The 21,799-nt window shown below is 40.2% G+C and overlaps 1 long non-coding RNA gene across 1 annotated transcript; it reads right to left on the bottom strand.

Annotated features, from left to right (window-relative positions):
• Nucleotides 1–12,686: 12,686 nt before the first annotated feature.
• Nucleotides 12,687–15,882, bottom strand: LOC117883368. The gene is made up of 3 exons (XR_004647244.1): nucleotides 15,776–15,882; nucleotides 14,708–14,896; nucleotides 12,687–12,917 (listed from the first exon to the last, which is right to left on the bottom strand). It is a non-coding gene; the product is annotated as an uncharacterized LOC117883368 (long non-coding RNA).
• Nucleotides 15,883–21,799: the final 5,917 nt, after the last annotated feature.

Genomic DNA, 21,799 nt, shown 5'->3' with positions numbered 1-21,799 from the left:
AAATTCATTAGATGGTATGGAGGACGACTACTTGTGGCAAGATGAAGAGGAAGCCGAAGCTGAGACCACACCATCTGATACGGAATTCGATCCATACGATGACTGCCTTACAAATGTATCACAAGATGTCATTGATGTACTTATGATATCAGATGACGAACAGGAGGATTTTGAAGGCTTTTAAAGGGAAACTGTCACGCCAGCAAAACCTGTAAAAATACCGTAGCTTGCAGTTATGATGGGCGTTGCTAACTCGCCAGGGACTTGCCCCGGCACTTGCTCTCTCTCTCTTGTTTGTTATCTTCCTCCTATCATCATCAGTTCCAGTTTGGTTGACAGCTTAGAAAACAAACAGCATGGCAGCTCCCATGGGTTTATTGTCTTATCCTTCCTTTCAGCTTTAGAGTGAATTAGGAAAAGTTTAATCCACTTGCACTGTTTTATGTTTACATGTTTGATGACAAACAGCCTTATGTTTATAAGTGACAGTTTTCCTGCTAAGTACCTGCATGTCATAAGCATTTGAATTAAAATTACCATATTGAAATCAAATCTGATGTTTTTTAAATTTTTTTTTGGTGTGCGTTGGAAGAGGGGTAGTCTTATACGGCGAGTATATCCCAAACTCTATATTTTAACTGGAAAAGTTGGGGGTCGTCTTATACGCCCAGTCGTCTTATACGCCGGAAAATACGGTATATAGATGGAATCATAATATTTTGTAATATTAAAATAGACATGAATAAAAATGATTTATCCCATTCCCTACTCCCCCAACTTTGTTTCTGACTCATCTCTAGAGAAGGAAGGAGACAACGTTTTCAAGCTATAAGTAATGCTAATAGTTATATGAGGCAAAGTGATTAAAGGAATTCAAAGAATTCCAATTCTGCAGAATACTAATAATGTCTGTAATATAAAATCCATAATATATTCCATAGCATTAATTCCTGAAACATTATTTAGTCAGATATAGTGAGCTTGTGCTAAATACATAAGCTAACTTGTAACATCATCAAAAAGATAATGAGCCACCTCTTTTTTACCCCCCCCCCCCACCATGAACAGGATACCATTTTGATCATTTGCACTAAATATCTAATTTGAAATTGCAAATGTATTAATATTATCTCAAGGAAATTTGAGATCTATATATCATTCTTTCTAGCCATTGAATCATTGATTGTTAATCAGTTGTTTGACGTATTATGCGGAAGTAGTATTCTTTGGGTAGCATAGAAAATTCAGGTATCCAATGTAATTTAAAGAAGCACCTTAAGCATTTCATAATCAAAATTAAAATGTTGAAATATGATTTCTATTATATGACATCTAGGAGGTGTAAAATAATGTGGGCCTGCTGAAGTTACAGTTTAAAATTCAGATGACCATTTAAGATCAAATTTTCAATTTTGTTTCAAACCTTTCCATAAATGTGAAGATCTGAAATAGCTTGTCTAAGATTTGAATTGTGCATATTCATGACAATTGCATGTCAAAATCAGGTAACCATCTCAGTATTTCCTTTAAGTGAACAAATTTAAATTTTATGTTAATAGAAAATCAAATGCAGTCTTCAGGTAAACAAATTTAGAGTCCACGCTTTAAATTTTGGCCCTTCTTTTTCAAGTAAGCATATTGGACTGCATTTAAGTGGGAAGTTTATGCAGTTGATCCTTTAGAACATTTGCCATGGGCAGGTATTAACATCATTTAACTGACCACCTGAAAATACTTTATTATTTTAAACATCTGGTACATTTAAAAATTTCTTACTCTTTTGTCTGTAATATATACACTATAATGCACTCTGAACATATATTCATGTTTCGAGATACTGTGGCTTTGCAATGAGTCAAATAATGTGAGGAAACATTTTAGCAGTATTTTACATTGGTGACATTAGTTTGAGGTAGTGAATATTGGAATAACTTTTTAAGGATTTCTGAGGTTGTGTATTTAAAAAACAAAAGTAAAAAAACCCTTAGTTGGATTCCTGGTGACCTGGTTAATGGTTCCATGTCACTACACAAAAGCATTGGTTTCCTGCAGTGTCCCAAGGGTATGTCTACACTACGGGATTACTCTGACTTTACAGAATTTGATTTTTGGCAACCAATTGTATAAAGTCGAGTGTATGCGGCCACACTAAAGCACATTAATTCAGCAGTGTGCGTCTATGTACCGAGGCTAGTGTCGACTTCCGGAGCGTTGCACTGTGGGCAGCTATCTCATAGCTATCCCATAGTTCCCGTAGTCTCCTCCACCCATTGGAATTCTGGGTTGAGATCCCAATGCCCGATGGGGCCAAAAACATTGTCGCAGGTGGTTCTGAGTACATCCTCCCCCTCCCTCTGGGAAAGCAATGGCAGACAACCGTTTCGTGCCTTTTTTTCCTGGGTGAACAGTGCAGACACCATACCACAGCAAGCATGGAGCCTGCTCAGCTCAAGACAGAACCTGCAAAACCAGGCGAGGAGGAGTCGGCTACAGCAGCGCGGCGATGAGAGTGATGAGGACATGAACACAGAATTCTCTCAAACCACGGGCCCCACCGCTTTGGAGATCATGCTGTTAATGGGGCAGGTTATAACTGTGGAATGCCGATTCTGGGCCCAGGAAACAAGCACAGACTGGTGGGACCGCATAGAGTTGCAGGTGTAGGACAATTCCCAGTGGCTGCGAAACTTTCGCATAGATTCATAGATTCTAGGACTGGAAGGGACCTCGAGAGGTCATCGAGTCCAGTCCCCTGCCCGCATGCGTAAGGGCACTTTCATGGATCTTTGTGACTTGCTTTCCCCTGTCCTGAAGCGCCAGAATACCAAGATGAGAGCAGCCCTCACAGTTGAGAAGCGAGTGGCGATAGCCCTGTGGAAGCTTGCAATGCCAGACAGCTACCAGTCAGTCGGGAATCAATTTGGAGTGGGCAAATCTACTGTGGGGGCTGCTGTGATGCAAGTAGCCAAAGCAATCACTGAGCTGCTGCTACCAAAGGTAGTGACTCTGGGAAATGTGCAGGTCATAGTGGATGGCTTTGCTGCAATGGGATTCCCTAACTGTGGTGGGGTGATAGATGGAACCCATATCCCTATCTTGGCACCGGACCACCAGAGCAGCCAGTACATAAACTGCAAGGGGAACTTTTCAATGGTGCTGCAAGCACTGGTGGATCACAAGGGACATTTCACCAACATCAGCGTGGGATGGCCAGGAAGGGTTTATGACGCTCGCGTCTTCACGAACACTAATCTGTTTAAACGGCTGCAGCAAGGGATTTACTTCCCAGACCAGAAAATAACCATTGGTGATTTTGAAATGCCTACAGCTGTCCTTGGGGACCCAGCCTACCCCTTAATGCCATGGCTCATTAAGCCATACACAGGCAGCCTGGACAGTAGTCAGGAGCTGTTCAACTACAGGCTGAGCAAGTGCAGAATGGTGGTAGAATGTGCATTTGGACATTTAAAGGGTCGCTGGCGCACGTTACTGACTCGCTCCGACCTCCGCCAGACCAATATTCCCATTGTTATTGCTGCTTGCTGTGTGCTCCACAATCTCTGTGAGAGTAAGGGGGAGACCTTTATGGCAGGGTGGGAGGCTGAGGCAAATCACCTTGCCACTGATTACGCGCAGCCAGACACCAGGGCGATTAGGAGAGCACACCAGGAAGCGCTGTGCATCAGAGAAGCTTTGAAAACCAGTTTCATGACTGGCCAGGCTATGGTGTGAAACTTCTGTTTGTTTCTCCTTGATGAAAACCTGCCCCCTTGATTGACTCATTCTGTGTAAGCAAACCACCCTCCCCCCTTCGATCATAGCTTGCTTTCAAAGGAAATAAAGTCACTATCATTTAAAAATAATGTATTCTTTATTAATTGATTATAAACATAGGGAGAGAACTGACAAGGTAGCCCGGGTGGGGTTTGGGAGGAGGATAGGCGGGAAGGAAAAGGCTACTTCCAAAGTTCAAAATAATAACAGCTTTTGCTTGGGCTGTCCACTGGGGTAGAGTGGGTGGGTGCACGGAGCCTTCTCCCCCCCCCCCCCCCGCCCCGCATTCTTACACGTCTGGGTGAGGAGGCTATGGAACATGATGAGGGGGGAGAGTGGTTATACAGGGGCTGCAGCAGCACTCTGTGATCCTGCTGCAGTTCCTGAAGCTCCACCAGATGCCAGAGCATGTCCGTTTGATCACGCAGCAGCCCCAGTGTTGCAGCCTGCCACCTCTCATCTTGAGCGTCCCTCATGGCCTCACGTTCACCGGCATCTTTCCTGTACTTTGATACCATGTCCTTCCACTCATTCAGATGAGCTCTTTCATCGCGGGTCAATTGCATGATTTCAGAAAACATGTCGTCTTGTGTGTGGTTTTTTTTTTTTTTTTTTTTTTTTGCCACCTTATCTGAGATAGCCTTTGGGACGGAGGAGGGAGGCTTGAAAAATTTGCAGGAGGGAGGGAAAAAAGGGAGAGAAATATTTAAAAAGATACATTTTAAGAACAATGCTTATACTCTTTCACGTGAACAACACTATTTACATTACATAGCACATGTGATTTCGGTACAAGGTTGCATTTTGCATCTTATATTGAGTGCCTGCGGCTTTGGTGTTAGAGATCACAGATGCAGGGCCAGGCAACAGAATTCGACTTGCACGCAGCCATGGTAAGCCATTGTCTTTCGGCTTCTGCAAACTTCATAAAAGCAGCGCCCTCCTTTCCCATACCAAGCAAAGCCCATTGAGTGCTGCGGTTTTCCTGTTAACGTTCAGCAGCAGAAACCAAACTAAACCCCACCACCACCCATCCAATTCTGTGTGAAGATCACTTTACCCCTCCCCCCACCACGTGGCTGGTATCAGGGAAATCATTAAAAAATGCTTGCTTTTAAACCATGTTTTATATTTACAAAGGTACACTCACCAGAGGTCCCTTCCTTGGCCTCATTGTCTGGGATAACGCCTTGGGAGAGTTGGGAGGGTACTTCAGTCAGGCTGAGAAAAAGATCCTGGTTGTTGGGGAGAATGGTGTGCTGTGTGCTCGCCGCAAGCTCCTCCTCATCATCATCTTCCCCGTCCACAGAATCCTCAGGCATGGCTGAGATTACCTCTCCTCAGAATCCACGGTCAGGGGTGGGGTAGTGGTGGCAGCCCCCCTAGAATTGCATGCAGCTCAGCTTAGAAGCGGCATGTCTGCGGCTCTGACCCGGACCTTCCATTTGCTGCTTTGGTTTTCTGGTAGGTTTGTCTGAGCTCCTTAACTTTCACGCAGCACTGTAGTGAGTCCCTATTATGGCCTCTCTCCATCATGCCCTTGGAGATTTTTTTCAAATGTTCTGGCATTTAGTCTTTTGGAACGTAGCTCTGCTAGCACGGAATCCTCTTCCCATATAGCGATCAGATCCAGTACCTCCCGTACAGTCCATGCTGGTGCTCTTTTTTGATTCTCAGACTGCATGGTTACCTGTGCTGATGAGCTCCTCGTGGTCACCTGTGCTCTCCACGCTGGGCAAACAGGAAATGAAATTCAAAAGTTTGCGGGGTTTTCCTGTCTACCTGGCCAGTGCATCAGAGTTCAGATTGCTGTCCAGAGCGGTCACAATGGTACACCGTGGGATAGCTCCCAGAGGCCAATAGCGTCAAATTGAGGCCACACTAACCCTAATTAGAACCGGCAATGTCGATTTTTGGTGCTACTCTCCTCGTCGGGGAGGAGTACAGAAATCGATTTTAAGAGCCCTTTATGTTGAAGTAAATGGCTTCGTTGTGTGGATGGGTGCAGGGTTAATTCGATTTAATGCTGCTAAATTCGAACTAAACTCATAGTGTAGACCAGGCCCAAGGTACACATCATAAGAGTCTGTCTGGGAAACTACAGACCCACAGACAAATGTATAGCTCAGTTTTGTTTCACATGGTGCACCAATTTAGAAATGTGAGTGTTTGGTAGGGGAACCACACATTGAGCTAATTTACAAGTCCAGGGAGATACCAAGTGTGACGGGTTGGATCACAGAAACCTCCTTGGGACTGCCACCCAGTGTACCAAGACTACTTCTATTCCTGTTTTCCCTGCCAGCTCAGGACTCCAGCACCCTGTCTTGCTGAGCCAGACACTCCCGCCTGCTCCAACACAGACCCAAGGTCTGAATTACTTGCCCCAAAGCTGCAAGTTTACCTGAAAACAGCTCACAGAAGTGTGCTTGTCTTTAGCACTCAGATGCCCAACTCCCAATGGGCTCTAAACCCAGATAAATCCGTTTTACCCTGTATAAAGCTATATACAGGGTAAACTCATAAATTGTTCGCCCTCTATAACACTGATAGAGAGATATGCACAGCTGTTTGCTCTCCCAGGTATTAATACATATTCTGAGTTAATTAATAAGGGAAAAAGTGATTTTATTAAATACAGAAAGTAGGATTTAAGTGGTTCCAAGTAGTAACAGACAGAACAAAGTAAGTCACCAAGCAAAATAATATAAAATGTGCAAATCTATGTCTAATCAAACTGAATACAGATAATCTCACCCTCAGAGATGCTTCAGGAAGTTTTTTTCTCAGACTGGACACCTTCCAGGCCTGGGCACAATTCTTTCCCCTCGTACAGCTCTTGTTGCAGCTGAGGTGATAGCTAGGGGATTCTTCATGATGGCTCCTCGCCTCCTCTGTTCTCTTCCACCCCTTTATATATCTTTTGCATAAGGCGGGAAAAGATTTGTCCCTCTGGGTTTCCACACCCCCCCCTCACTGGAAAAGCACCAGGTTAAAGATGGATTCCAGTTCAGGTGACATGATCACATGTCACTGCAAGACTTCATTACCCACTTGCCAGCACACACACAAACAGGAAGACTCACAGGTAAACACAGCCATCTGCAGACAATGGGAGTCATTAAGATTCCAAACCACCATTAATGGCCCACACTTTGCATAATTACAACAGGCCCTCAGAGTTATATTTCATATTTCTGGTTTCAGATACAAGAGTGGTACATTTATACAAAATAGGATGGTCACACTCAGTAGATTATAAGCTTTGTAATGATACCTTACAAGAGACCTTTTGCATGAAGCCTATTCCAGTTACATTATATTCACTTATTATCATGTTTTTATAAAACTATTCCAGTTACATTATATTCACTTATCATGTTTTATAAAACCATATAGACTGCACAACATCACACCAAGCGCAATGAAGGAAATAAAGATTGCAACAGGCTAGGAAAATATGTACAGTCTGTACAGGCCAATGGATCAGCAGAGATACAAAGACTGCTGTACACATCTGGTAAACAATTTTGTTTTTTTCATGCAAAAAACAAATCACCATAGGAGCTCCCATGAGATTTGGGACAATTGCTGCTCTTATAGGAACCCCAGGACATAAGCCCCACAGCTGTGCAAATTGCATCCAGTCCCCCAGTATTAGATGCTTTAGAGAGAGACCTTTACAAATCTTGATGTGGTTTTACTCTCTGAGCTTACCATATTTATATCAGGAATTATTGGTTTGACTCCAAATCTTTATATTTTTCTTGTCACTGTACAAGTTTTAATTTGGGGGGAGGATTGTTTATTTGTAAGGGGGGATTGTGTTTTGTTTGTAATAAAGAGCATAATACTACAACAAAATACAAGATTTTATAACTATGCTACGGTGCTATTCTCCAATGCAGGCGCAGCTTTAGCATTTGGGTCTATCATGAAGCAGCATACTTTGAGAGATTGTGAATCTCAGCTGTGAGGTTTAAACTCTGGAATTTTATTGCCATAATACCATATAAATGGATGCAGTTTATTTTGTATTTGCTAATAGGACAAACAGTTTGAGAAATATCAAAGGAACATCCCTGAGTGTTTCCGAGTAGGAGAATTTAGAGTACATGGAGATCCTTTAAAAAAAAAAAAAAAAGTATCAGTGACTGAATCACTATATCTCTTCCTATTCCTCAGCTAATCTCTAATTTTCTTCCCTTATCCATAAATGAAAAGATATAATTAGACAGGCATAGGTGGCACTACTATATTATTCCATTTCTTTATGTGTAATACCTTCTGCAAGTCTGTCTTTGTGTGTTGACTTTATTACAGAAACCTTTTGGTAGTTTCATACTCTGTTCAGTAGTGGAGAAAAGAATGTGTGGCAACTGGATAACACTAAGGGTATATCTACACTTACCATGCATCAACGCAATTGATCCACTGGGGGTCGATTTAGTGGGTGAAGATCTGCTAAATCGACTGCAGATCGCTCTTCTGTCAACTCCAGTACTTCACTGGAAAAAGAAGCATAAGGTAAGTTGACAGGAGAGTTTCTCCCATCGACCCAGCACGGTGTTGATGCCACAATAAGTTGATCTAAGCTACATTGACTCCTGCTACTTTATTCACATAGCTGGAGTTGTGTAACTTAGGTCAACTTAACCCCGTAGTGTAGAGCTGCGCTAAAGAGTAACTGTTTCATTATTTTTCCAAAACTGGCAAATGCCAGTATTTCTCATTTTACATAGTGCTTAAATATGTACATGAATAAAGTTGTCTTGGCTCACTTTATATTGGACTATTCTGCCTGCTTTATCAAGGTCAATAAGTGTTTATATATCACAATAACTTTTGAGTAGCTCAGTTTAAGATCTGTGATACATTTTAGTAATCCAGTGGGGTCTGTCTTTGTCAGTACTGTTACTGTTCTTTTCAACCACCATACTGCTTACAGCAGGGGTTCTTACAGGTTCTACTTGTGTATCTAGGTTAGAATCAATTCATCATTCCACTTTTTCCTCTATAAGGGCTTGACTTTGCATCTCATCTTCTGTAATCCCCTGCTAGTATGATGTACACATGCTCCATAGGAACATGACAAGAATACATAACTGTGTGAACCCACATAAAAGGGAAGATTGTACTCTTTGAGTTTAACGTGCTTATACTCTTCAAAATGCTAGTACAATTTTTAATTGGGATCTCCCTCACAACTTTGCCTTATAATGCAACTCCACTAACTTGTGCAGTTCTGCAGTGTCTTAGAAACACAGATCTATGATTTTAAAACTTTGTGAGGACTTTTCTTTTAAGAACTGTTTACTCTTGATCAGGAGTCTAAGGAAACAACTAGAAAGTTACTGGGAGAGTTAGGTTTGTTTACATTGACAGTTACATTGACTGCGGCCCACGCCGCTTCCTGCAACTCCTATTGGCTGGGAACAGCAAACTGCGGCCACTGGAAGTTGTGGGTGGACGTGCATGCAAATGGTCAATGTAAACAAACTCTCTGGTGGCCTGCCAGCGGATTACCCTGATGGGCTGTGTGTGGACCTCAGGTTGCCCACTGTTGCTCTATATCTATTATTTGCTGGAATATATAATTGCATCTTATTAAAATTCTCAATTATTTACTATAATACATGTGACTTATTTAATCAATATTATACATTTGTGTTTTCACTGTTTAAAATTCTATAATTGGGGGAGCTCCATTCGTAAACATCACAAAGAATGACATACGGTGCAAACAATGTCATAGGTGAACACAGCTTGGGCCAAATGTTTTGCTGGTGTACGTTGGTGTAACTGCAGTAATTTACACTGATAGAGATTGTGTTTTAGAAGTTGCATGTGGTTGTTCGTGTGTTTGATTTTAAACAAGGGAGCACCAAATTGCTTATACTTTACTGTAATAAACCATGTATTAAGGAAAACCTTTTTTAATCATAAGCTAGTCAATGCTATGACCTCTGTGAAGTGGATAACATTTGTGCAGCCACTTATGATTTATGCAACAAAAATAAATGGCAAAAGGGTCCGTAAAGTAAAAATGGCAATTTTGCAACATTGCATTTGAAGGAATTGAGCTGTGACCTAGTGTCAAAAATAGATCTTTGCTTATATCAGAGGTTGCTGGATGCATAACATGCAGATACTGAATATGTTTCTTCTTCTGAGTTGGTTTAATAATCTTGTCTTGTATACTGAATGAGTAATGGCTACAGATTATTAAAAATTAAATTTCAATGTGATAGCAAATGTGTTAGAATTTTTGGAGTACAACTCTCTTCAAATGTTTGGGATTTGGTGTTGACAACACCCAATACTGCAGTAAAATCCTGTCTGAAATTTGTAGTGGAATCTGAGCATGACTTAAGTATCATGAGCCAGATTTTCAACATTGCCCATCACCTAGCAGCTATTGGGCATTGATCACCTTTGAAAATCTGGCCTCTTCGCTTAGAAGCCTACTTTGGAGCTCCACACTTTTGTAAATCTAGCGCTTTCAGAATTGCTAGTGCTGAAGTTTTCTGTGATGCTTTGCATCCAAGTTCCTCAACACTTTACAGACAATAAATCAAGCCCCACAACATTCCTATGAAATAGGTATTATTAGCCCTATTTTACAGATGATGAAAGAGAAGCACAGATGTTGAGTGGCTCAAAGTCTTACAGGAAGTTTGTGACAGAGCTGGGAATGTAACCCAGATCTAATCCAATTCCCAGTCCTGCTAATTTATGCCTCAATCACACAACTATCCTCTTTCTCTTTACATATAAAATAAATAGATTTTGGCTTTGGAAAAAAACATAAATATCAGAGGAGTGCTGCAATAGCTGGTTAAAACACAGTGCGCACATCTTTGGGTTCATGGAATCAAAAGCAGTCAAGAATTCTTAGTAACTGAGAGAAACCTAGCTTTGCACAGCAGGGTAAAGGGACATTAAAGTTTCTTGTGGGATTTCTGGAAGGAAAAAGTTCTGCCTTTTGAGGCAATATAACTTGGTGAAGTTAAGATGGAGACCTTCCTTTGGGACTGGCATTTAAACTTCAGCTCCAAAGATTAGGAAAAAGCAGATGTGTTCCCAAGGTTACACATATCATAACACCAGTATTAGTGAACTCCTGCCAGCTCATCCACAGTTCAGTGCTGATGGCAGCTTTAGAGATTACATGTTCTTCCATAAAGGCGTGGGATAGAGCCTTCCCCAGAATAGGAACTAGGATTTGGAAGTGGGAATTCAAATTAATAATATTTTAGCTTAATGTATTGGACCCCGTTGTAGCACTGTTATTATATAAAGCAAACAAAAATGATAATAAATAAGAAACAAAATTACTTATAAAAACAAGCATATACTTTTGTTCTCATAAAATATTGTCATATATCTTTATCTTAAAAATTACTGTAATGTACAATTATGTACATATTTACTCAGATTTTTAACCTACAACTTCCCTGTGCTTTGGGTGCTTCTCTCATAAATTAAAAATCACAACATAACCAAAGGGCTGCCCATACCTATATGCATTTCAGCCCATATCCTCCTGAACAGCCTCAAAGAAGAAAGAAAAATATGAGCTTAGAAGCATGCCCTACAGGTTAACAATTCTGGGCACAAGCAGATGAAGATGTGGACTGAGTTCCAAAACAGAGATTCCATCACAGAGAATATTCTTCCAGCAGTCTCCTCTTGTTTATACCTTGAGTGCCTCTGCTGAACGTCTCTCCCCCTCAAGGCATACTGCCACAGGTGAGATCTCTTGCATTACCAAGAATTAAATTCTTTAAAATACTCTATTGCAAATATCTATTGCAAATAGATACTGTAACTGCTTAGAACATTGCACCAAGTATTTTAATAATTTCAGCTCATTTAATCACGCCTCGTGGAAAAATACAAAATTTAAGTTCCCCATAGTACTTGGCTTATGTATCAAATCCTTCCATTTGACCTGAATAAAATGTTCAACACTTGATAATACCCATATTTATTTTGAGCATCCAGAATGAGGGTCATTTGCAGAGCCTGCCCTTTCTCATTGCATCATTTCAGTACACTTCCTGAATGTAAACAAAGGACGAACAAGAAGCAAAAGTACATGAGCCTGCAAAGGACTTACTATTGCACTATATTCAGTCAAGTAGAAAGAAATATTAGGAATATTTCATCATATTTCAAGATCTATTTCCAGATCATATCTGTCATGTACATATCTGTCTTGTACTAACCAAACCTGAATGCATTTTAGGACATCACTCATCCCTCTTGTAAATATAACATTCTGAGCACACATCTTATAATAAAGTTGTCAATAAAACATCTTAAATATTCTTTCTTTATTTTTAGGTTGATTTAATAATGACATATACTAATTAGGTTGAAATTATAAAGTGTTTATACCATTAGCATACACATACCACCAGCTGGGATCAGAAAGTATTTCCAGCATGGTATTAATTTGTACCCTTATCGGGGGTTAATAAGATTATTCCTTCTTCCAAAGCACCTATAGTGAGCACTGTCAGAAACATAATGCTGGACTAGCAGTCTGTTCCAATATAGCATTTCCTATGTTCTTATGAATGACATAGACACTGAACATCTGAAAACAAGAAAACAAAAGTTTTGAATAAGATCTTTGAGGCACTATACATGTGTAAACTACTACAGTATTAATATTTTCTCCAAACATTTTCTGTATTATCTGTATGGGGGGAGGGATAGCTCAGTGGTTTGAGCATTGGCCTGCTAAACCTAGGGTTGTGAGTTCAATCCTTGAGGGGGCCACTTAGGGATCTGGGGTAAAAATCTGGGGATTGGTCCTGCTTCAAGCAGGGGGTTGGACTAGATGACCTCCTGAGGTCCCTTCCAACCCTAATCTTCTATGATTCTATGATTTTTGGCCTTTATCCAAAACCTTCAGGTCTCTCTTCTGTGTGACTATTTTTATTCCTGTTCTAGAAATAGTCACAATTATTTAAACATTCTTCTTGTGCACAGCTTTCCAGTTGAAACAGTGGTTAGTCCAAAAGCCTCATTGCTGTGGATTTCTTGTGTGATTTCAGTAGCTCTTGCATCTTAAGCCATTTCTCTGTGACAAGGACATTTTGAAATTTTTCTACCCTGCTTCACTTGTCAGGCTAGAATATAAACAGAAAATAAACCTCAACTAGAAATGAATGTGAAACAATGCAAAAATGACAGTTTCATCAAATTGATGATGACTAAAATGATTTGCCAAAAGCATCAAAGCCTTCATTACAAGAGGCAGACATTGTAGACTGGGAAAAAAAATACTCTAGTTTGGATGTTTTCCCCTGAATAGTAAAGAACTGCAGATCAGTTTATATTTACATAGATCAGTTAATTTGACATTTAATTTATACTGGAGTATAAATTACGTATGATGACCATGTTGATATCATCCGAAGTATGTCACCACTCTCCTAATATTCTAGATTTTTCCTTGATCCAGCTAGAGTACAAGAATAAACAGAGGATCTGTTGCTTTCTTATTTAAAATAAATGAGTTAAATGCATTATCAATGAGTTCTTACTGTTTTTGCTATGACTTTTTCTACTATACAGTTAATACTGTTAAATGGCAGATAATAAGTGTTTCAATATTTAAAAGTAATTTGAGGGGGGGTATTTTTTTCCCCATCTTTTTTTCCCCTTTGAATTCACACTTGTCTGCTTCATAGTTATGTATGCTATAAATAGAGCTGTGATAAAATGTCAACAAAATTCCAAACCATGTGAATGTTAACTCATTTTCAATTTAATAACCCTTTTATGTGAATCTGGGCAGACTCGTGGTTTACATTGTTGCCCAGTTTGCACACATGACCTACTGAGACAAATAGAAAGCACACATAATTAATAATTTCACATTCATGACATGACACTTGTCAGTGTCAGCTGAGTTTGGCTTTCAATTTATTTCCATTGCTTGAGACCTGAAATTCTCAGGGATGTGAATGTGCCTGGCCAAAAAACTAAACTGTTTTCATAAACTCATATAGAGCAGAACACCAAGTTTTGCACAGCCCCAACTATATATCCTATTGGAACTCATTCTGCAGAAACGAAAACATTTTAAGTGAGGCATTCAATGTCTGATGGTTTAGAATTTGCTTATGACTGAAATATCGTGTTAAAATATGTCATGACAATATAACCAGCTAAATCTTCAGCTGTACCAGAGCGGAGCTTGACAAAAGGTGATGAAACCGCCTTTCTGCCCCCAGGGTACAGCTGCTGGCAGTAAGCTAAACCAGCCCCAGGCATAAGTTAAAGCAGCATAGAAACTGCTTTAAATTCTATGGGTTTGTAATGGCCTCCAGGAGCCAATAAATTAGTGAAGACTGCCAGAATGTAGCTTCCTTTGGCCTGGGAAAAGGCCCTTATCCTGGACAGGAGGGGCCCAGGAGCAGGTGGCACAGAACTAGTGCAACCTGCTTTCTATAGGAATCAAGGAAATCTCCATCTGCCCCATTAGTGGAACTTTCTGGATGCTTGTGCATGGCAAAGCAATCAGGCAGAAGGCCAAGGATTGGCATATTATGAATGGCTATCACTAATTCAGACTTCTGAATTTTGTTACAAATATAGGGATAGTTCCTCTGCCTGTTTAAACAGGCAATCTCCATTGACTTAATAGCGGTCCCAATTTACACCATCTGAGGAGCTGACCTATAATGATTTAGCTCGTACTTAATGAGAAAATGGGTGAAGTGCATCTTCATTATTCTAGTTTAAGGAGGTGAAAGGAATGCAAAGGAGATGAGAAAACAAATTACCCACACTCCAAACGTGTCTTCTCTCTGCTTCCTCTAAACAGAGCTGCAACAGGCTAGGTGTTATATATCATTACAGTGGACCAGTAACATAAAATGGAATAATAAATGGAATTGTATTATTTCTGTACCTGGCAACTTCCCCTTTAGGGTGTGTAGGCTCAAAACCAGTGATGTGATTTCTTGTACCTTGTGCTCACTGCACAGATGTGACAAGAGTGGCAGCTTCATCTGCAGGAGTGCAGGGCTAAGAAAGGACTGGCTCTCTGTAGCTTCTTTCTTCTTGCACTCCGTGTTGGGGTATTCACCCCACATCAGCACTGAAAGGGTTAAGGTGTCTTGGAATTAACCTTATAGGCTGCACCTGGGGGAAGTGTCAGACTTGATTGAAAATTGCTAATAGCTGATAAAGCCCAGCTGGGGGAAGAAGCTGGGTAAGGCATAAAGCCAGGAAGTTTGCAGCAGAAAGGGGCTTCAGGGACATAGTCAGCAATCACTTTCTGGGCACTGAGAAGTGGGGAAGGGGAAAAATAGAAGCATTAACAATTACAAGTGCCACTCATACTGCAGGAGCTGCATTCCTCCAAACCACAGCAAGCCCAGATTTAAAAAAAGAAAATCAACTGTGTCCCCTAAATATTTAACATGCATAAGAAGAAAAAAATAGACCAAAATGTCACTTTTCTTCAGCATACACTTAGAGGCTGATAATTTATGCAGTTCTTACAAACCTTCTCTTACTCAACTTTCAAAAAATGTCTTTATATCATGCTTGCATATTGTAATGACGGGAGCTGTATAAGCACATAGATGGATGAATTGTTTGTCTTACATAATGTCCACACTTCGTTACTTACAAGATCTCTGAAATGCAAGGAAAAAATACCTCCCCTGTTACCCTGTAATCTTCTGCCTTTGTGTTTTCTGCAAGGAAATATTTATTTTAAATAAACCCATTCTCTTTATTTTCAATACTGATTTATAATGAGTGCTGCAGTTCCATTTGGTAGTGTTGCTAGTCATTTAAATATATACATTCCATTTTCCTCACTTTTTTTAATCATAAAACTAACATTTCAAAAAGGGACAAAAGTTGAAGGAATGAAACTAATACTACCAATGAGCAATGAAATGACACTTTCTGCCTATAGACCATTTTATAAAGTTTACTTATTGAAAGTAGGAAAGGATAAAATTACCTTTGATTTGGTGCTTGTTTTCTGAACCGACGTTTTGTGTCCCATCTAAGGGAAACTACTATAAATTAGTATTTTAATAGAATGTTCTTTTATATCCAGAAACCTATTTCCCCACGCACAGGTGTGTATTGTCCAAGCCTTGATCATCTTGGCGCCTGACTACAGTAATCTTCTCTCTGGCATTAATGCTTTCATACTTGCCCCCCAACCCACCACACCCCCGGCCCCAAGCTGGTGTAGTCAGCTCTTTGACACCACAGTCCCCTATGTACACAAGTGGCTAGAGTCATCTGTTCTGGCAATCTCCGGTTGCAGTAATGTCCTACTGAGGACTCTCACCAGCTGGTGCAATTCGGAGCTGTTTCAGGTCTGCCCCAAGTTGCACCTCAGGTCTGGATTGATAGTTGGCAGAATCAGGATCGAGGAGCTGTAATGATGGTTTAACTCCACCTTCATGCACTTCCCTCTAGAACTGTACCAGGTCCTGAAGATCTGGTCCTTGCTATCTTGTGTTATGAGCAAGAGCATGATAGGTAATCTGGGTTTGATGTGATCGGGAATGTTGGTTTTGTATTGGCAGTATATTTTAATATTTTGCCATTTGGGTCCAGTAAGTTGAGCCACTTGATTTTAGAGGCATTGGGTCATGTAGTCATGATTTTTGCTGGGTTTTTAAAGGTGATATGAGTTGGGATTTTTTCTCTCCCATTTGGAAATCCAGAATTTGTTGTTACATCTTTCATTATGGTAGCAATCTTATTTATACACAAATAGCTGATTTTGTGTGTGAAAGATCCCCACAGCTTGTGGTTAGATAAATTCTTCTTTTAAGGAAAAATTGTCTTTTGCATTTTAAGACAATATGTTACCACATATGTCTGAGGCTTCATTTTTCTATATTTATAGGATTCTTTCCAATTCTTGATTTGGGTCTCCTTTAGAAAATTACAGGTGTTTCTATTCATTACCACTTTTAATGTATTTCTCTCACGGACATTTTTTTGTTTTATTACCTTGATACCAAAAAATAACCCCACATAAGATCTTAAGAGGTAAATGATTTTAAGTGTCAGGCAGGCATGCAATAAAAAAGTCTGTCATGTGTTAAAAATATCTCTGTGCTGACACCTCCGTACTGGAGGTGTCAGCTTCCTGGGAGTATTTTCCAACAGCATTCTGCTCTCTCTTCCTTTGTACTTTTGGATAGTTATTCTTTCCTTCCTAGTTTGAGGGAAATAGCGGGAGAGAGGGGAGAACAATCTTTTAAAGCCTGATCCTGTGAACACTCACTCACATGCCTAACTTTATGTAGGGACACTTCACAGGAGTTAAGTTAGGCACATGCATAAATGTTTCAGTATCTAGTTCCTATATTGTAAGCACTTTGGGGCAGGGGCTGTTTTATTTTTGGGCACAGTATCCTCAGACCACATAAAACTTGTGTTTCCTCATTATCCTGTGGATTTTTTTTAATGTTGCTGTGTTTATATCAGCAATTAACCTCATTTTGAGGAGTATTTGGGAGAAGTTACTATTTATTTAGTAATAACTTTAAGCTGTATTTGCTCTAGCTGTAGAGCAGCTCTTCTGATGTCTAATGGTTTCCTCTCGCTATTTTCTTTAAAGTTAATTCAGCTGCTGTGTAACTTTTCTACCTCCCCACATTTATTTTATTAATATGGTAATTTGCCCTTCATTTCTTTAGCGTTCAACAATTATTCCTGCTTCTTATTCCTTTCATGGTATGTTACCACTTATTTGTACAGTTAAATTTTCTACCGTATAAGCATTCCATTAATCCCTTGATAGTAATAGGGAAAGCTTCTCTCAGACACTATTCTTTGTGCATCATTGTGGTACAACAGAGACTCCAATGGAGAAGTATTCCTTCTTCCCTCCCCCCACCCCCCGCCCCCCAATCTTCTCTCTGCTTTTCAAAGTGCTGTTTGTTTGTATATAATATAGACTATACCTGGTCAGCTTCCTCTCCTTCAGAACCCCTTCCAGCTTCACCTGTTTGTTTGTTTTTTTCTCTCTCTCCCCCCCCCACCCCCAAAGACTCAGGTCTCTCCCAGGGTTATGAATGCTGTTACATTTCACCCCATATTCTTCATAGAAATATGGTTATGACATGAATATGATATAACTAAGATATACTTTATGCAAGAGGGCTCATGTAAGTTATCATTGGAAAGGTTATGATTTACTGAATGTGTTTATCCAATTCGTATGCATGTATCACTTTTGTGTCTGAAGCTGGGAATATTGACCATGTCTCTGTATTTCAAATGTGCTACATTGGATGAGGCCAGACAATGTTGGTGGCTTTTTGAAGACATGCACACAAGCATAAGGATTACCCCAGTAACTGTGTGCGATAGAAACCTCTGAGAGAGAGCTCTACGCAATGGGAACTGTTTGACCCAGCTCACAGCAAGAAAGCTTTCCAGTAAGTGTGGGGAAGATATAAAAGAGGGACAATGATAACATGAGGGGGTCCTCACTCTACTTACAACAACACACCTGAAACCACCTGAGGAATAAAGACTCAGCTGTGAGAAGTGAGGGTCCCAGGCTAAGATCTTTAGCCTGTGTAAGAAAACCTGGGAAAGCCAAGGCAACTTGTTCCTTAAGAATCTGCCAGCCTGTTTATCACTTGGTGAGAATTTGTTAATTTGTATTTTACCTATCTAGTGTGTCAAGCTCAGTCTGCGGCTTTTGTTTATTTACTAAGGTAATCTGCTTTGTTCTGTTTGCTATTCCTTTAACCACTTAAAATTCACCTTTTGTAGTTGTTAAACTTATATCTTGTTTATAATAAAACCCAGTTTATGTAATTTTTAACTGGGGGAGGCAAGAAGCCATGCACATCTCTCTTCACATTGAGGAAGAGGGTGGATTTTTATGAGCGTGTGCTGTGCAGATTTTTCTATACAGTGCAAGACAGTATTATTTTGGGTTTATCCCCCAAAAGGTGTGTGCACATGAGTGCTGGGGGAATCCTCTCACACAGAGCTGACTTCAGTCTGTGACTGCAGTGGGGTGCTGCAAGAGGCCAGAGAGCCTAATTCAGCAAAGGAGGGAGAGGAAACCCTGGCTGGTTGAGCAAGAGAGGGTCAATGAAATCCCAGTACATCCAGTGCAAGAGAGTCAAAACCTGTTACAAATGCATTGATCAATTTCCTCTTTATATTGGTTCATCCAGCACACCATCAGGGGTCATGGCTTCAGAAGATTTTATTTTTTTCTTTGAAGTGTCTCAGCAAACCCAACACAAATCTGATGTCTAAAGAGTTAGTAGAGGCCCACATCTGAATTTAAGGCAGCCTTCAGGTTCTGAACTACCAGTGTTCATACTTCCAGCAAATAGGTCTTAGAAGTTCTGTTTCAAATACCCAAGTTCCTTTTTCATCCTCAAATTATTTTTAACTATTATTCATTATATGGAATAAACAGTGTTCTTTACTATTTTTTTTAAAAAAAATGGTAACAGTAATAAACAAAGCACTGTGAGGAATGGAAAACTAAATGTATCTTGCATAACCACACAAAAACACCCAATCCTGAATTTGAAAGGGTTTTTTTTGTTATGACTCTACAAAATTTACTATAATCATGTAGATAATTTTATATTTAATCATCCAGAGTTTTATTGGGGAAAGAGAACATTTTTTTTACTTTAAAAATAAATTTATAGTGGAACAAGAATTTTGATGATCTTTTATCATTGTTTAATGTAGTTAAAGTCTTTCTATCTTGTACTGTATTTTCTCTCTTTTCTAGGTCTTGTGAATTGTTTATCATTCACAATCCTATTAAGTGGTAACAAATACATTTATCCTTTGTTAACAATATTACATTTTAGCTACCAAAGCTAGTCCAGTCAAACCCAAACTCATTGTTTTAGCTGAACTGATCTCTGGTGTTGCAATATTTATAGAAAGAAGAGCCAGTATGAAACATACTAATCTTTAAACGCAAACTAATCTTTGATTGGTTTTTATGAAGTCAATTTTTTTGAACCTTGACACATTACTTTCTAAATGAAAATAATAACAACAAAGAATATACTCCTGGGGAATTCAATCCAGAGCTTGGTAATTTAGCAGGTTTATGTATGCAAGGTTGCCATGGAGCTCTGTCAGCCACTTTGATTCAATGATCTTCCATATTGTGATAGTTTCCTTTATGGTATTGTGACATATACCACTAATGAAGTATATATTTGATGACTTTTGTCAGTTTTTTAAATCTTAAGCACAGAAATTTGTAACAACACTTGTTCTTAAATTGTGCTGCAAGTAATGTTGGCGAGCTAGAAAAATAGCTTCTCTCTTTATATTTTCATTACTAGTTTACTCTGCTTTTCAGACTATGGGAGGGAGCTAAATGCAGAAGAAATTTCTTGATGCCAATTTCAGCTGTGATATATGCTTGTACACATTCCAATGGTAAAAGGAATATACATAGGATGGCCAGCCCTCTCCTTGAACAAAACGGAACACCCTTGCCATGCCCCTCTTCTGAGGCCATGTCCCTCCTCTGAGGCTCTGCCTCCACTCACTCTATCCCCTCTACCCCAGTCGTTCGCTCTCCCCATCCTCACTCACTCGCTCATTTTCACCAGGCTGGCTCAGGAGGGTGTGGGGGGGAGGTGAGGACTCCAGCTGGTGGTGCGGGCTCTGTGGTGGGGATGAAGATGAAGGCTTTGGGATGCAGGAAGGTGCTCCGGGCTGGGACTTAGGGATTCAGAGGGCAGGAGGGGGATCAGGGTTGGGGCAGGGGGTTAGGGTGTGGGAGGGGTGCAAGGGTGCTGGCTCCGGGTGGTGCTTACCTCAAGCAGCTCCCAGAGGCAACGTCATGTCCCCCCTCCAGCTCCTATGCGGAGGTGCACTGTGCCGTCTGCAGGTGCTGCCTCCACAGCTCTCATAGGCCATGGTTTTCAGCCAATGGGAACTGCAGAGCTGGTGCTTGGGGTGGGGGCAATGTGCAGAGCCCCCTGGCTGCCCTTATGCCTAGGAGCCGGAGGCGGGACTTGCCGTTGCTTCCGGGAGCCACGCGGAGCCACAGCAGGCCTTAGTCCCACTGCCCGGACATTTAACAGCCTGGTCAACAGTGCTGACTAGAGCCGCCAGGGTCCCTTTTTGAGCAGGTGTTCCAGTTGAAAACTGGACACCTGGCAACCCTAGCTATACAAGAGTCTTACCCACTCTAAATATCGTGTCGTCCAGAAAACATATATGAAATTCTGAAGTGAGGCTAGAGTGCAGCAGCCAGTTACAATAATTAGATTTATGCTACATTTTTGGTCTTGTTTCAACCCTAACAGAATCTTTCCTGCTTCTAGAACAATATTGAAAATGAGCTATATGGATATAAATATGTGATCTTTAGCTCTATAGTTGCTGTGCCATTGCTTTGAGGCCACTTATTTCAATAATACTTTGTTTTTTAATTGCTGTGCTTAGTATCCATCTACATACACAAATGGATGTCAGGCTGGCTAGCTAACTGCATGAATGTAGCATAACATAGAAATCTAGTTCAAAATTACTTAATTGACAAATATTTTAATTTAAATAATCACCAGTAATAGCACACCTCTTTTATTCAGGCCTGAGGCTTATAATCATTGTAAACTGATTAAACTGTTGTTTGTATTAATGTAGTACCTAGGAGCCTGAGTCATGGCCCAGGTTCCCCCATTGTGCTAGGTGCTGTATAAACACAGAACAGAGAGACAGTCTCTGCTCCAAAGAATTTAGCATCTTAAAATGAGTAGGTTCTAGCATATTCTACATACTGGAGAGCAGTGACACACCTTTCCACTCTCTACATTAAAGAAGAAGAATTCTCAGATTCAGTGCAGTGTATCTCTGGCCAAATAATGGCTTGCGGCAAATAGTTCATGACATCATTGAATATGAATTTGCCAACACTAGAATGATTCTTCAGAAGAAATGAAGACTATGACAGCATTAAATGCACTTTCCTTGGATTTGATAATTTCTTGATGAAAATTTA

Source organism: Trachemys scripta, chromosome 9, assembly GCF_013100865.1.
Source record: "Trachemys scripta elegans isolate TJP31775 chromosome 9, CAS_Tse_1.0, whole genome shotgun sequence".
NCBI lineage: Eukaryota > Metazoa > Chordata > Testudines > Emydidae > Trachemys > Trachemys scripta.
Note: the sequence above shows the minus strand (reverse complement) of the source record. Positions and strands in the feature narration are given on the sequence as shown.